The sequence below is a fragment of the Protopterus annectens genome, chromosome 15.part0 (genome assembly GCF_019279795.1).
Source record: "Protopterus annectens isolate FY-2018-M chromosome 15.part0, PAN1.0, whole genome shotgun sequence".
Lineage (NCBI taxonomy): Eukaryota > Metazoa > Chordata > Ceratodontiformes > Protopteridae > Protopterus > Protopterus annectens.
The window spans coordinates 126,673,964-126,687,830 of record NC_056749.1 but is presented as its reverse complement, the minus strand read 5'-3'; positions in this window follow the sequence as shown (position 1 = coordinate 126,687,830).

Sequence of the window (13,867 nt, the reverse complement as noted above, 5' to 3'; positions counted from 1 at the left end):
TAACCCTCAGATATGATCGACTGTACCCATTTGTCTTGAGTAAGGGAAAGCCAGGCTATTGGGTACAGCGACAATCTTCCCCCGACTGCCTCCAAAGGTGGATAATCGGGCAACATCTCAGGGATGCTGGAAGGGTTTGTCAGAGAGAGGCTCCCTGCTACCCCGGTTCTGCGGACCCCCTCTGCCCCTAGGGCGGCGTCTGTTGTTGTTACCCCCTCTGCCTCTGGGGGTAAACTGACCTCTTGCGTCAGGCCTGACTCCTTGAGATTTGCGGAACCACATTTTCCCACCCTTCTGACCCTTAGGGTATGGTCTTAAAGGGGTGGAGAAATGGACTCCTACGGCAGAAAGAGTCTTGCCATCTTGTTCGCATCTGGTCAGGGTGTCTTTCACTTGAGGTCTGAACAAAGCCGAAACATCAAAAGGGGAATTTGTGAAGGACGCCTTGAAAGGTTCCACAAAATTACACAGCCGCATCCAGGCATGATGCCTTAAGGCCACTCCTGTGCCCGCAGCCCTACTCGCTCCATCGGCTGCATATGAAATTAGACGCATGGAGGAGTTAACAATCGAGTTCAGGGTTCCAAGCTGTGAGTTTATTTTATCCTGGGACCCAGCAGCTGATGGATCCTGTAAGACTTCTCCCAACTCTTTGAGAATATCTCTCTGAAGGCGGGTGAAGTGACAAAAGTAATTCAGCGACCGCATGGCAAAGGTCGCCGAAGAAAACATCCGCTTACTGTACCTATCCATGGTCCTAGAATCCTTATTAGGAGGATGGATAGGTACTGAAGGATCAGCTAGTTCCTTCTTGGTGGCTGCAGTCACCACCATGGCATCTGTCGGTACACCTTTTGTTGGGAATTGTTTGTCAACTGGTGCCGTGATGAATTTAGATGGCCTCCGAGGGGTGGGTTCCACCGAATCTGGGGCCGACCACGCCTTCCGAGCCACTACTTCCATAAGGGGGTCGAAAGGCGGAGACACCCAGGAGGTGGAGGGTCGAGAACCAAACGCCTTCAGGTACACCGACTCGTCCTCGGAAGGATTAAGGGAAGACCAGTTCCCCCTCTGCTTTAGGATTTCTAGGATGTCTGAGAAAGAGACATCCTCAGAGGGGGACTTTGGGGATCCCTCCGACTCATCCAAGTCGGTGTCAGATGTAATGGACTCAGGGGAGTCCACATGCTTCCTCTTACATGTCCTCTTACGCGGAGGCTCTGCTGACAGGTCTGGAGAAGCCTCGGAAGAGGAAGAAATTCCCAGTGGGGAAACCTGAGGCGTTGGATCTCTGGGTCTGGGAGCAAGAGAGTGGGAAGAGACATCAGCAGGCACTGTAGTGGGAGGAGCTGATGGAGCTGACCGTTGACTATGCCCTGGGGCTAGTACACTCCTCATCACCTCGAAGGCTCCCCTATCAGAAAGGCCAGAGGGCCCCCGCTCCAAAGAGGTAGGAACCCCAGGCCGCACCAACAGGGAAGGCTCCAAGGCCGATGTCGGGGCCGAGCTCACCAGCGCCGACGCTCTGAGAGGGAGAACGGGGTCGGACAATGGTCCGATGCCACTTGCCCCCTCGGAGCCGACAAGAGAGACCAGGTGCCCGGATCCGTCCAATGAAGGCATCAAGGAGGAGATCGGAGCGGAAGATGAAGGAGCCGAAGGGGGAGGTATCGGCTCAGACGCCACAACAGTCACGGCTCCGAGGAGCTCCGGCTCCGAACTCTGAGGGAGAGTCGAAGGAGGAACAATAGGTGGAGTCGTAATAGCTACCGTCTGATGAGACAGGCTACAGATCATCTGGGCCAATGCCCGAGACTTTAACAGCCTACTTACCACTCTCTCAAGGTCGTGATCTGAAAGTCTGGATGACCGAGAAGATCGGCTCCAATGGCTCCGCTCCGAGAGCAGGGGAGAACTCGGAGCCGAATGGATGGACTCCAATGAAGGGGATCTTGACCTCTTCTTAGATATGGATGCAGCCAAAGGAGCCAAGGACATGTCAGCTCCAGCCGGAGCCGACAGTGAATGCATGGACTCAGAGGTATCGGCACAGAGTGGTGCCGAGACCGGAACCTGTGACTCAGAGGGATCGGCTCCAGCCGGAGCCGATCTAGGCACAGACAAGGAGCCAGCAGCCAAAGGCTTAGTACTCGGAGCCGACAGTTTTGCTGGTTTCGAAGGCCTCCCCGACACAGACTTAGTCGGGGAGCCCTCGGGCTTTAACAAGCCCCTCAGTATAAGTTTGTTCCTGCGCTCCTGCAGGACTCTTGGACTGAATGCATGACACACAGAACAAGAGTCCTGCAGGTGCAGGGGTCCCAGGCAGTAAACACAAGAAGTGTGACCGTCTGTCAGAGACATTTTCTGACAGCACGAGTCACACTTCTTAAAGCCTGCGACCTTGGTTTCCTTTGGTTCCTTCGACATAACAGTGTTGAGGGATCACAAAAGGAAGAGAAAACACACACACACACACACACACACACACAACACTCAAAAAACAATAAAATAACAATAAAAATATTAATTAGGATACTGACACACCCAAACACTCCACAGGATCCCTAAGAAAAATTAGGAAAGGGGCAGGCTTAAGGCCTAACCTAAGAGTGGAGGGGGAGGGATATAAGGGATAAAAAGGGAAGGTATAAACAGGAATAAAATTAAAGGTAGTCGCTAACTACTGAAAAACAACTGGGTGAAAAATTAACTAAAAAGGGTGACTGAACACTATATATTTAAAGACTTACCAGGAGCCGGTAAAAATACGCACCTCGCAAGCGAAAGCGGCAAATGAGATCTGGGGAGTTATCGCCTAGTATCATGGGATATAGGGTTGCCTCGAGCCGGTAAAATAAGCTCTCGAGCTTTAGTAAGTGGCCTAGTCGGAGCCAAGGATCGGCTCCGAACCCATCCAGCAAGAATGAAGGCGAGATTGACAACTTAACATCAGTATTTAACACATTTTTTAAAGCTAATTTAAGATTTTTATAGCCTGGTCACTTGCATCCAGCCTGGAGAGAGGGAATGCTCACTAAACAGAATGACAGAGACCCTAAAACAGCTTTGAAGCAGTTTTTCCTCTTGTAGTTTGTTGAAGGTTTCCAGAACATTCATACATGGCGTGAAGATACTGTACTGAAACAATAAGATACCAAAAGACAAGAGGTCACTAAGTAATAAACACTTTATATACAGCATATTAGCTTACTTTGTAGAATTATTCAGGTGATGTCATACATCCTTGAGGAGTGCTGCAAACTGAGTGAGTCTATAATGCAGAAGCACAGATGACTGACAGAAGCACACCATCTGTCTGTGTCAGAGAGAGAGACACATGCATGCACAAATGCACAGATACACACATACATATACACAGACAGACTCGCATGTAATGCCAGCACACTCTGTATTCACAATCTCCCCATCCATTCCAGCCACAAATCAATTCACAGTGTGGGCATAAAACCACCAGAACATGCATACCTGCTGTCATGGTAAGCATTCACATATATGCAGTCATGCTAGCAACTCACCATCCAAGTACACACAATCCCATGACACACAGAGACAGAGACACACACAGAACATTGTACTACTTATATCTGAATCAGCACCCTATGCTGGATGACGCTGCTCTACCTCACCATATTCAGACTGTATATAGTTTTTATGACTTACAACTTATTCTGTAATATATTTTTCCTGATTATTATGCAACATATTAGGAACTATCTTCTATATAATGACATATTAGGAACTATCTTCTATATAATATATGTTCAGCTTTATTACTAGCTTTATATTTGCTTATTTTTCTTCTTTTATTAGATTCACAAATTGCACTCCTGTGTGACTGTCTTAATCTTTGTAACCAATGTTGATTTGTAATTCTGAGTAAATTGTACTGTGGAAGTTTTCTCCCTGGGCCTCTGCTCAAAATGGGCTCATACCCAGTCTGACTTTCCTGGTAAACAAATGTCAAAATAAATAAATAAATGTTCACACAGAAATGCACAGGTGCATGCAGATCAATTTCTATTTGAATTTACAGTTTTAGCACAGCTTAACACAGATCTAGCATGGTACAGACACCTATGAAACATTGTAAAACATGCTTGGCACCCATGTCGCTGTTTTTCTTCAGCTGTCCTCGAGCTGGTAATGGCTCGGGCACTTAGAAGGTGTCCTTAAGTATAATCTCAGCCTGTTAAACAAGAGTCCAACATTGCATATATCATGGCTAACTGTGGGCTCAAATTCACATGGGGATATCTCCCCCCCCCCCCCACTCCGGGATCGGAGATCAATTTACAGAGTTAGGCATAAGCCCCTATATCATCCAATGGATAGCTAACTGGCTCACTGACAGGACACATGCTGTCTGGATAGGTGAATCCACCTCTGATAAGAAACCTGTTACAAGCAGTGTCCCACAGGGCACAGTGTTGGGAACCCTCCTGTTTTTTTTATACTTCAGTGAAGCGAAGGCCAATGTTGGGGCCCTCTGGCTCACCAGGTTCACTGATGACTATAAGCTGGGAGTAATCCCTGAATTCCTAAATGATGTTGACATCCTACAAACTGGCATAAAAATGACAAATGACTCGTGCCAAACCCATGGTCTGAGACTAAATGCTAAAAATGTGTAATCATACCCTTTGGGAAATCAGACATCCCTGCAAATTATAATATTGATAGCACACCCCTAAAAATAGACCCAGTGATGAGGGACCTAGGAACACAGATAGATAGTAGCCTAAATTTTGACCACCAGTACGTAACTAAAGGCATGGCATCAAGATCAAAGGAAGTTATTGTACTTGGCTCTCATCAGGCCCATAATCGAGCACAATGCCCCTGCATGTACCCAACCAGGCACTTACACCAATTGGAGCAACCTCAGAGGGGTCTCACAAAAAAGTACAAAGTGTAAGACACGTCTTATGCAGACCATCTAAAAGCCCTATCGCTTTTCTCTGTCGCCTATCATTCATTGAGAGGTGACCTATGCCTGACCTACAAGGCATTCTCTGATCAAGTCCTTATGAAAATTTTACATATTTGCAAGAAAAATTATACAAGGATTATGCATTCCATGGACCTGAACCTTATTTGTGACTCTAAAAGACCTTGATGGAGAGCTTGATTCATATTCCAAAGGCTACCTCATCTATGGAATAAACTTCCCATCTTCATAAAACCAAGCCCATCCCTTACTCACTTCAAGATAAATGGATGAGGAACTGTAAATTCACTCCCGGAGTACTGCCCATGCCCCTTATGGACAAATAAAGTATGTGAAATGACTCATGGCTCCAAAACTCAAAGACTCACTACCCTGGTACCACTCCATCCCATATCTGGGGAATTTAGAAATACTACTGTCATATCCAGGGTATTATCGGCTAGGCTTATAAAGGCTCTTGTGCCATTAGCCTAGTAATCACCTGTGAACCTATACGTCTCAACTGTTCCTGATTTTGTAGAACATCACAAGTTTGCCGCACATTTTTGTTCTGTCAATTCTAATATTTTTGTTTTTCTTGTTAATCAAAGATGTTCACAGTATGCTAATAATGCCAGACATTACAGTTTTATTCATCTTATTGTTCAAAATATGCATGTAGATGCAAAATCTATTGTCTACTACCTTTTTTAAAGTAAATTATGTATTAAAACTTTTCCTTATTTTGGACCTTTGGTCTTTTGAGTATGATTGTATTTTCATGTTCTTGTGTCTCAGTATGTCTGTCATGAATTTACTCAAGGGTGATCGTAAGGAGGGTATAAAACTTAGTCCTTAAGACCCAGCACCTTTGTTCCATTAAGCCATCCCACTATAGATGTTTTCATGTGGCTTTGTGAAAAAGAGGTAGAGCAATATAAATTGAAAGAAAAATGACATTTCTATAATCTAAGTTATCAAGAAAGGCTAGCATTGAATGAACTTCAAAGAAGGAGGGACATAGTGGTGAAAGCAGCAGACAAAGGAGGAGCTGTAATTGTGATGGATTCAGTAAGATATGACAACAAGATGAAAGAAATGCTAAGTGATATAGCAATCTATCAAAGAATATCAAGGAAGGATGTCAATAAAATAACAGTGAATGTGAATGATGGCATCTATGAAACGTTATTGAACAGAACTATCACAAATTAATTGTATGATTATTTTTACACACAGCATCTGAAGATACCCAACATCAATGGATTACCCAAAATCCACAAGAATTTGATGGATCCACCTTTAAGGCCAATTGTCAATGGAGAAGGATGGGTGACTGAACCCATTTCTATATATGTGGAAGAAGAATTGAAGAGATTACTACCACATGCAAGAACAGTTGTGAAAGATTCTGAAGGTTTTTTAAAATGTCTTTATGAAAGCACAACAATGAGGAAAACCAATGAAGGTATCATAATGGCAACTCTGGATGTGAATAGCCTGTTTACACCAATACCAAGCAAATATGGAATAGAAGCAGTTAGACAATTTGGACTTAAATATAAGACCAATGATGTTATAACCTTGATATATAGTCTTCTAGATTAAATACTGTCTAACAATATCTTCGTGTATGGGAATGAATATTATTGGCAGAAATCTGGAGTGGTCAAGGGAACCCCATGCGCCAACAGTTATGCCAACATAGTGTTGGCACAATGGGAGGAAGAATGGTGCCTGGATACCCTCAACAGCTGGAATAACAACATAGTTGTATATAAATGTTTTATTGATGAAATCTTTATTTTATGGGAAGATGATGAACACTCTCTCAGAAGTTTTGAGTCTTTCCTGGGTAATACCACATCCTTTTTAAGATTTGAATTGAATGTTTCTGATACCACAATCAATTTCCTTGATATCCAACTGACATTGGATCATGTATATGGGACAGATACATCTATGCACAGAAAGACAACATGGCGTAATCACATGCTCCATAGGACCAGTATGCACCCAAAGCATATTTTTAAAGATATAGCGGAGAATCAAGTGAAACATATATCAAAATTATGCATTAAAGATGAAGCTTTTGAAAAAGAAAAGGAAAGGCTTATTGATAACTTTATGGAAAGAGGATATAATAAAGATGAAGTCATAAAAAGCATGAATAGAATATCAGACCTACGAATTGGCAAAGGAAGACCATATTTTTCCCACTGGTTGAATAAGGAAGAAGATGAGAAGAATAAGAAGGAAAACAAGACGAGATTTTGTCTTACATATAGCAGTGACAATGCATTCATACTAGAGACTATAAAAAAGAACTGGTCTGTTTTGACTTCTGATGAGAACCTTAGGAGCACTGTAGGGGAGACACCCAGTTTTTCCTTTAAGAATAGGAAAAATCCGAAAAGGCTCTTATGCCATGGGAATCGTCAAAACTTGGACACAGAACATTCACCCACGAATAAAGTAGGCACCTATAAATGTGGATTTTGTAAAGCATGTCAACATATTAAAACGGATAATTTATTTATACATCCAACATTTAAGAAGGAATACAGGTTCAAAAGGTCTGCGAATTGCAGGAGCAAAAATGTGATTTATATTGCTCAGTGCCAACGCTGCCCAGCCTTCTATGTGGGGAAAACAAATAGAATGTTCAAGGAGCGTATCATGAGACACTGTCAGGACATTAGAAATCAAGTAAATATGAATGCTATATGGTCATATTAAAGTTAATGGAGACCACCCTTTTAAATTTATGGTCATAAGCAGGCTGGTAGAAACATACAAGGAAGGGATCTGGCTAACTATACCGAAACTGAGGAAACAAAATGGATTATGAACCTTAGAGTGAACCAGAAACCTGGATTAAATGAAACTGTACCGCTCAAACCCATCTTGAAAGGAAGGGCTCTAAAGAAATAATGCATATGTATCAATCTTGTGTTATTTCACTTTAAAAACTCCAAGCTTTTAGCTAACACTAAGTAAATAGAACATGCACTCTGAATGAGAGGTGTGTCCATACACCAAAACTTTATTGGTTGATTGAATGAATGAGCTGCAGGAAGCTCTTTTTAAATGAAAGGAAGCTGCTTTTTTCTTTAGGATATGATAAAGGTTCAACAACCGAAAGCACTTATCCAGACAGCAGCAGCAGAATTACGTTTTATTTTGTTAATAAAGGAACTGATTTTAACAATTTCAACCATTTTACTTCAGCTTGGGTGGCAGTAGCAGGTTTGCTTTCTACTTGTTGCATTGAAGGTCGAGTGACCGATGTGTTGCTGGGGTCCTGTCCATTTGCAATTATGTTTTGCAGGTTTCTTCAGCTCGCTGTTTCTGATATTTAAGACCCACGGTGGTGGTGCTGTGGTAGTGTTGTCGCCTCACAGTAAGACGCTGTCCGGTTCGATTCTCAGCTAGAGCGTCTTCTGCGTGGAGACATGTGTGAATAGGCGTACCTTCATTGAAGGTTGTGCGTCAGGGCTGGTAACTCGGCATGTAAAAATCAACTACCAATCACTAGCAGACCGGAGTTCCGCTGTGGCGAAAGACACAACAAGTGACCTGAAAAAAGATCACTGACACCTGGTACGTAGACCTAAAAAAGTAAGGAATGAGAGGTAGCATAATTGCAACAATCTTACTGCTGTGTTTTCAAAAATACCATAACATCACTGTTCAGTCACTTAAAGGTGTTATTAACTCAGGTAGCCTAAAATATTAAGTACAAAAAAATGGTAAAATGTAAACTAAGGTATAAAGAAGCAATGTTCATCTTAAAGTGTAATACTTTACAGCCATCACCAGTGAATGCTGAGCTGCTGTAGAAATGCTTAATTGGACAGCTGGTTGTTTAATGACAATAACCTGCACTGTTTTAGGACTGGTGGGGAATGGTTACTTGCTTGTATGATTTTTACCTCTTCTGTATGCTATCCATCAGAAGGACTAGCGCCAGGGAAAAATTCATTAAAGGTTGTGGATTATTATTATTATTATTATTATTAAGCTATTTGTGTATAATAAATGCTGTTGAGGATTGGTGAGTCTTTTATAGTCTGTCATAAAATGTTTACTTGCTCCAGAAAGACAGGCTTCAGGTTGGTACTGAGAACAAAGTAAATATATACGGAGGTGACTAACAAAAGATGACTTTCCTGTTAAGATAATAGGCAACACTATTAGGAAATATACAGGCCACTTTTTTTAATAAAGAAGTTATGTACTCACCATAATGTTCCATGTTTGTTGTCTCTATTCTTGCCTTCATTCTTGATTATTGGGTTCGGAACCGAGCATTGGTTCCAACTTGGCCTATTACTAAAGCTCGAGAACTTCCACTGGCTCGAGGCTACACCCTATCCCATCATGCTTAGGGAAGATTACCCAGATCTTCTTTGCAAATTACTAAAATTTTGAAGATTTTATGCTAAAAACCCAATGAAAATAGCTATTAGTCTCTCTCTCATGAGAAAAGAAGGGAATCAGAGAGCACAATTCACCAACGTATGGACTTCCTCTCGATCCTCCAGCAGCAAAGGTTGGGGGAAGAAGGGTGGGACGCAAGAACGAAGGCAAGAATATGGACGACAAACATAGAACGTTATGGCGAGTACATAACTTCTTTATGTTATGCTGTCCTATCTCACCTTTATTCTTGCTGGTTGGGACAGCGTTCCTAGCACCTTATTTCTTGGGTGGCTCAAGGGAATAAACTCTTCAGAACAGTAGAACCAAAAGAAGCTCTGTTCTGGGAGGCCACGTCTACTTTGTAATGAGAGATAATTGTATGAGGTTTGACCCATGTGGCTGCAGCACAAATAGAATCCATAAGTAGTTTAGCCTGAAATACGGCTGATGTTCACATAGCTCTAGTTGAGTGGACTTAAATTTATTCTGGCAGTTGTTTGTGCTGAGAATTATATGCATAGGCAATGGTGTCAGTAAGCCATTTTACTTTCAAAACTGGTGCACATTTCTTGTATTCTGAGAAGGAGATAAATAACTGGTCAGATTTTCTAAACTCCTTTGTTCTGTGTAAGTAGAAGAGTAACTGCCTGTGGACATCCAGTTAGTGAAGCTTGTATTCTGCCTTGTTGCCATAGTTTGGAAAAAAGACAGGTAGGTTGACGGGCTGATTCAAATTGGTCTCTGAACACTTTTTGGGAAGGAATGAAAGACTGGTTCAAAGAGAGACTCTATCTTCATGAAAGACTAAGTGTGGGGGGTATGGATAGGGCTTGTAGTTCTGAAACTCTCCTAGCTGAAGTGATGGCTATTAAAAAGGCTGTTTTCCATGTTAGAAATTTTATCTGGCAAGAGGAAGCTGGTTCGTATGGTGGGAGAATCAGGGTAGGCAGTACCAAATTTAGGTCCCAAGGAGGTGGTGGTTCTCTTATTGGAGGCCTTAGTAAAAAGGTACCTCTCAGGAAGGCTTTGCACAACTTATGAGACATTATCTTAGACCCCATGTCTCCTAAATGGTAGTTAGATATGGCGGTCAGTTGCACTCGTATGGCAGCTGCTGTTGCACCTTCATTAAAAAGTTCTGCCAAGAAATCTAAAATTGTAGTTAAAGGGGCTGTGAAAGGGTCTATGTGATTCCTGGAAGTCCAACAAGAAAATATTTTCCATTTACTAGCATAAAGCTTTCCAGTCATCGTTTTATGAGACGAGACTATGATGCATCTCACTGTAGGAGAAATGTCTGTAGGCCTGGCTAAGACTGGAAGTGGAGCAGCCAAGCTGTCAGTCTGAGGGTTTGGATAGAGGGATGGAGTGTTCCTGACTGATGAATCAAAAGATCTGGAACCGGGTCCAGAATCCACGGCTCTTCTTGGAGATGGAGGCCATAGGAAGGGGAACCAGATTTGGTGAGGCTAGTATGGAGCAATGAGTATTAACCTGCAACTCAATGACTCGGCTTTCTGTAGAACTTTGGGGATTAGTGAAAAAGGGGGAAAGCCATAAACAAGTCCCAGGGGCCAATCGTGAACAAGTGCATCCCTTGGTGACTCCCCCTGAGGGGGAATTGGGGCAAGGTAACTTCTGCATTTGGTGTTCATGGACGTGGCAAAGAGATTGCAGCAAGGCTGGCCCCATTTGGGAAAAATCTGGTTAGCAATTTCCTGTTTCAGGGACCACTCGTGAGGCATTAGGATTGCTCTGCTCAGTTTGTCTGCTATCATGCTGGATTTCCCCGGAATATGCACTGCAATCAGAAAGCAATGAGAGGAGAATGCCCATTGCCAAACTCTTTGAGCCTATCACAAAGGGGATAGGATCTGGTTCCGCCTTGTTTGTTGATATACCACACTATCAACATGTTGTCCATCTGTACTGCAACTGTGCCTGTTGGAAGAGAGTTCTGGAATGCCTGCAATGCTAAAAGCACCACTCTCATCTCTAGGACACTGATGTGCAAGTGGTACTCATGTTCTTGCCAAGTTCCTTGGACTGTCTTTCCCAGATAATGTCCCCCCACCCTATCTGGGAAGCATCCGTATTCACTGTAGCTACTGGTTCTGGAAGAGTGAACGGGTCTGCCCAGTACTACCTGGTTGGACTGAAGCCACCAGTGTAACTCCTTCTTGCAGGAGTAATGATGATCTTGTGGGACATGGGTAACTCCTGCATGGACCATTGAGCGAAAAGTAACCACTGGAGGACTCTCGTGTAAACATGCCAGAGGTACCAGTATTATGGCTGCCACCATGGTGCCTAAAACTTTTAAACGAACTTTGCCTGAACCTTCCTTCTCAAAAGCAAAATGGAGACTTGATGATGTAGCATCTGTACTCTGTCATAAGGCAGTTTTGCTACCATGGTTTCTGTGTTTAAGTCTGCTCCTATGAATGTAATATGCTGTGACGGCAACAAGGCAGATTTTTCAAAATTTATGGTAATGCCCAGTTCCGAGCATAAATGGATGGTGGTGTCTCTTGCTTTGGTTAGTAGATGGTCTGCGGCGGCGGTGAGCAGCCAGTCATCTAAGTATGGAAACACCCGGAATCCTAGACGCCTCAGGAGAACCGTGACCACTGCCATGCATTTGGTGAACACTTTGGGGGCTGTAGTGAGACCAAAAGGTAGAGCTCGGAATTGGTAATGACTGTCTCCCGACAGAAAGCATAGATGTCTCCTGGATCACCTGTCCATTTTTATATGGTAGTACACATCCTGAAGATCTATTGAGCACATCGTGTTGTCTTTCCCCAGAAAGGGGATAATAGACTGCAGTGTCACCATCTGGAACTTTGAAATTTTACAGACTTGTTCAGCTTGCTGAGATCAAAAATGGGTCACTAGTCCCCTGTTTTTTTTTTTAACTAAAAGTTTCGGATCCGATTTGGTCTGTGGGGACTTCCTGGATGATTCTTTTTCTTTGCAACCTTTGTATCTTTAGGGTTGCTTGATCCCTCTGACTGTGTGGAATGTCTGGGACTGATTTTGCTTGTGAGGGTGGGGTGGAGAAGGGTATGCTGTATCCCCTGGATGTTATTGACTGTACTCATTTGTCGTGAGTGATGATTAGCCAGGCTTTTGGGTACAGTGATAGTCTGCTCCCAACTGCCTCCAGAGGTGGACAGTCAGGCCTCCTTTCAGGAGTGCTGGAAGGCTGTGCCAGAGAATTTATCTCTGTCACCCTGATTCTGTGGACCCCCTCTGCTGCGAGGTTGGCGTCTTCCATTGTTATTTCCCCCTCTGCCCCTGGGAGAAAAATCTTCCATGTGCATCTGGTGAAGCTCTTTGGGATTTCTGGAACCACATTTTCCCCCCTTCTAGCCTTTGGGGTAAGGCCTTGTAGGGAGGGAAAAATATACTCCCACGGCAGACAGAGTTTTGCCTTCCCGCTCACACCTGGTCAGAATCTATAACTTTTGGCCCGAACAATTATGAGCTGTCAAAAGGGGCATCAGTGAAGGAAGACTTGAAGGGCTCAGCAAACTCACAAAGGTGCATCCAGGAATGTCTCTTCAGATCTATTCCTGTACTTGCTGCCCTCCTCACTCCATCGGCTGCATACAAGATAAGCCGCATAGAGGTATTGGCTATAGAATTTAAGGTCATAAGGGGAGGACACCTTGTCTGATGCCCCCGCAAGCTGTAGGATCTTGGAGTCTGGTAAAATGGGTTAAGTAATTCAGTGATCTGAGTGTAAATGCCACTGACGAGAACACACACGTTCCATATCTGTCCATTGTACGAGATTCTTTATTTGGTGGATAGACAGATGAAGAAGTCTCAGCTAACCCCTTTTTGGTGGCATCTGCCACCACCATAGCATCTACCGAACACCTTTGGTCAAGAATTCCTTGTCAGACTGGGCAGTTATAAATTTGTTGGGCCTCCTTGAAACAGGCTCTATAGATTCTGGAGAGCCCCACGCCTTTCGACTAACTACATCCAGAAGCTGATCAAAAGGAGGAGACACCCAAGAGGTGGAAGGTCGAGAACCAAATGCCTCCAGTTACACGGAATCATCCTCAGAAGGGGTAAGGGCCTTCCAGCCACCTCCCTGCTTCAGGATCTCAAGGATGCCTGAAAAAGAGACATTCTCAGAGGGTGACCGTGGGGACCCTTCTGAATCATCTAAGTCTGTGTCTGAAGTGACAGACTCAGGGGAGTCTATATGTTTTCTCTTACATGTTTTCTTCCAAGGGACCTCCCAAGAGGGAGACTCTGGGGAGGTTTCTGAAGAAATGGTCTCACCCAATGGGATGTCCTGTGACATAGGGTCTCTACGCCTGGGAGGAGGGGGTGGTAAAGATGCAGACTCCGGTACTTTTTGGGGAGGAATGCTTGGATCAGAGAGTGGAGCTGCCTAATGTGACAGCACTCTCCTCATGAGCTCGAAAGCATCCTGGCTCTGCTCCAAGGGAGCTCCCAGCTCCAAAGAGCCAG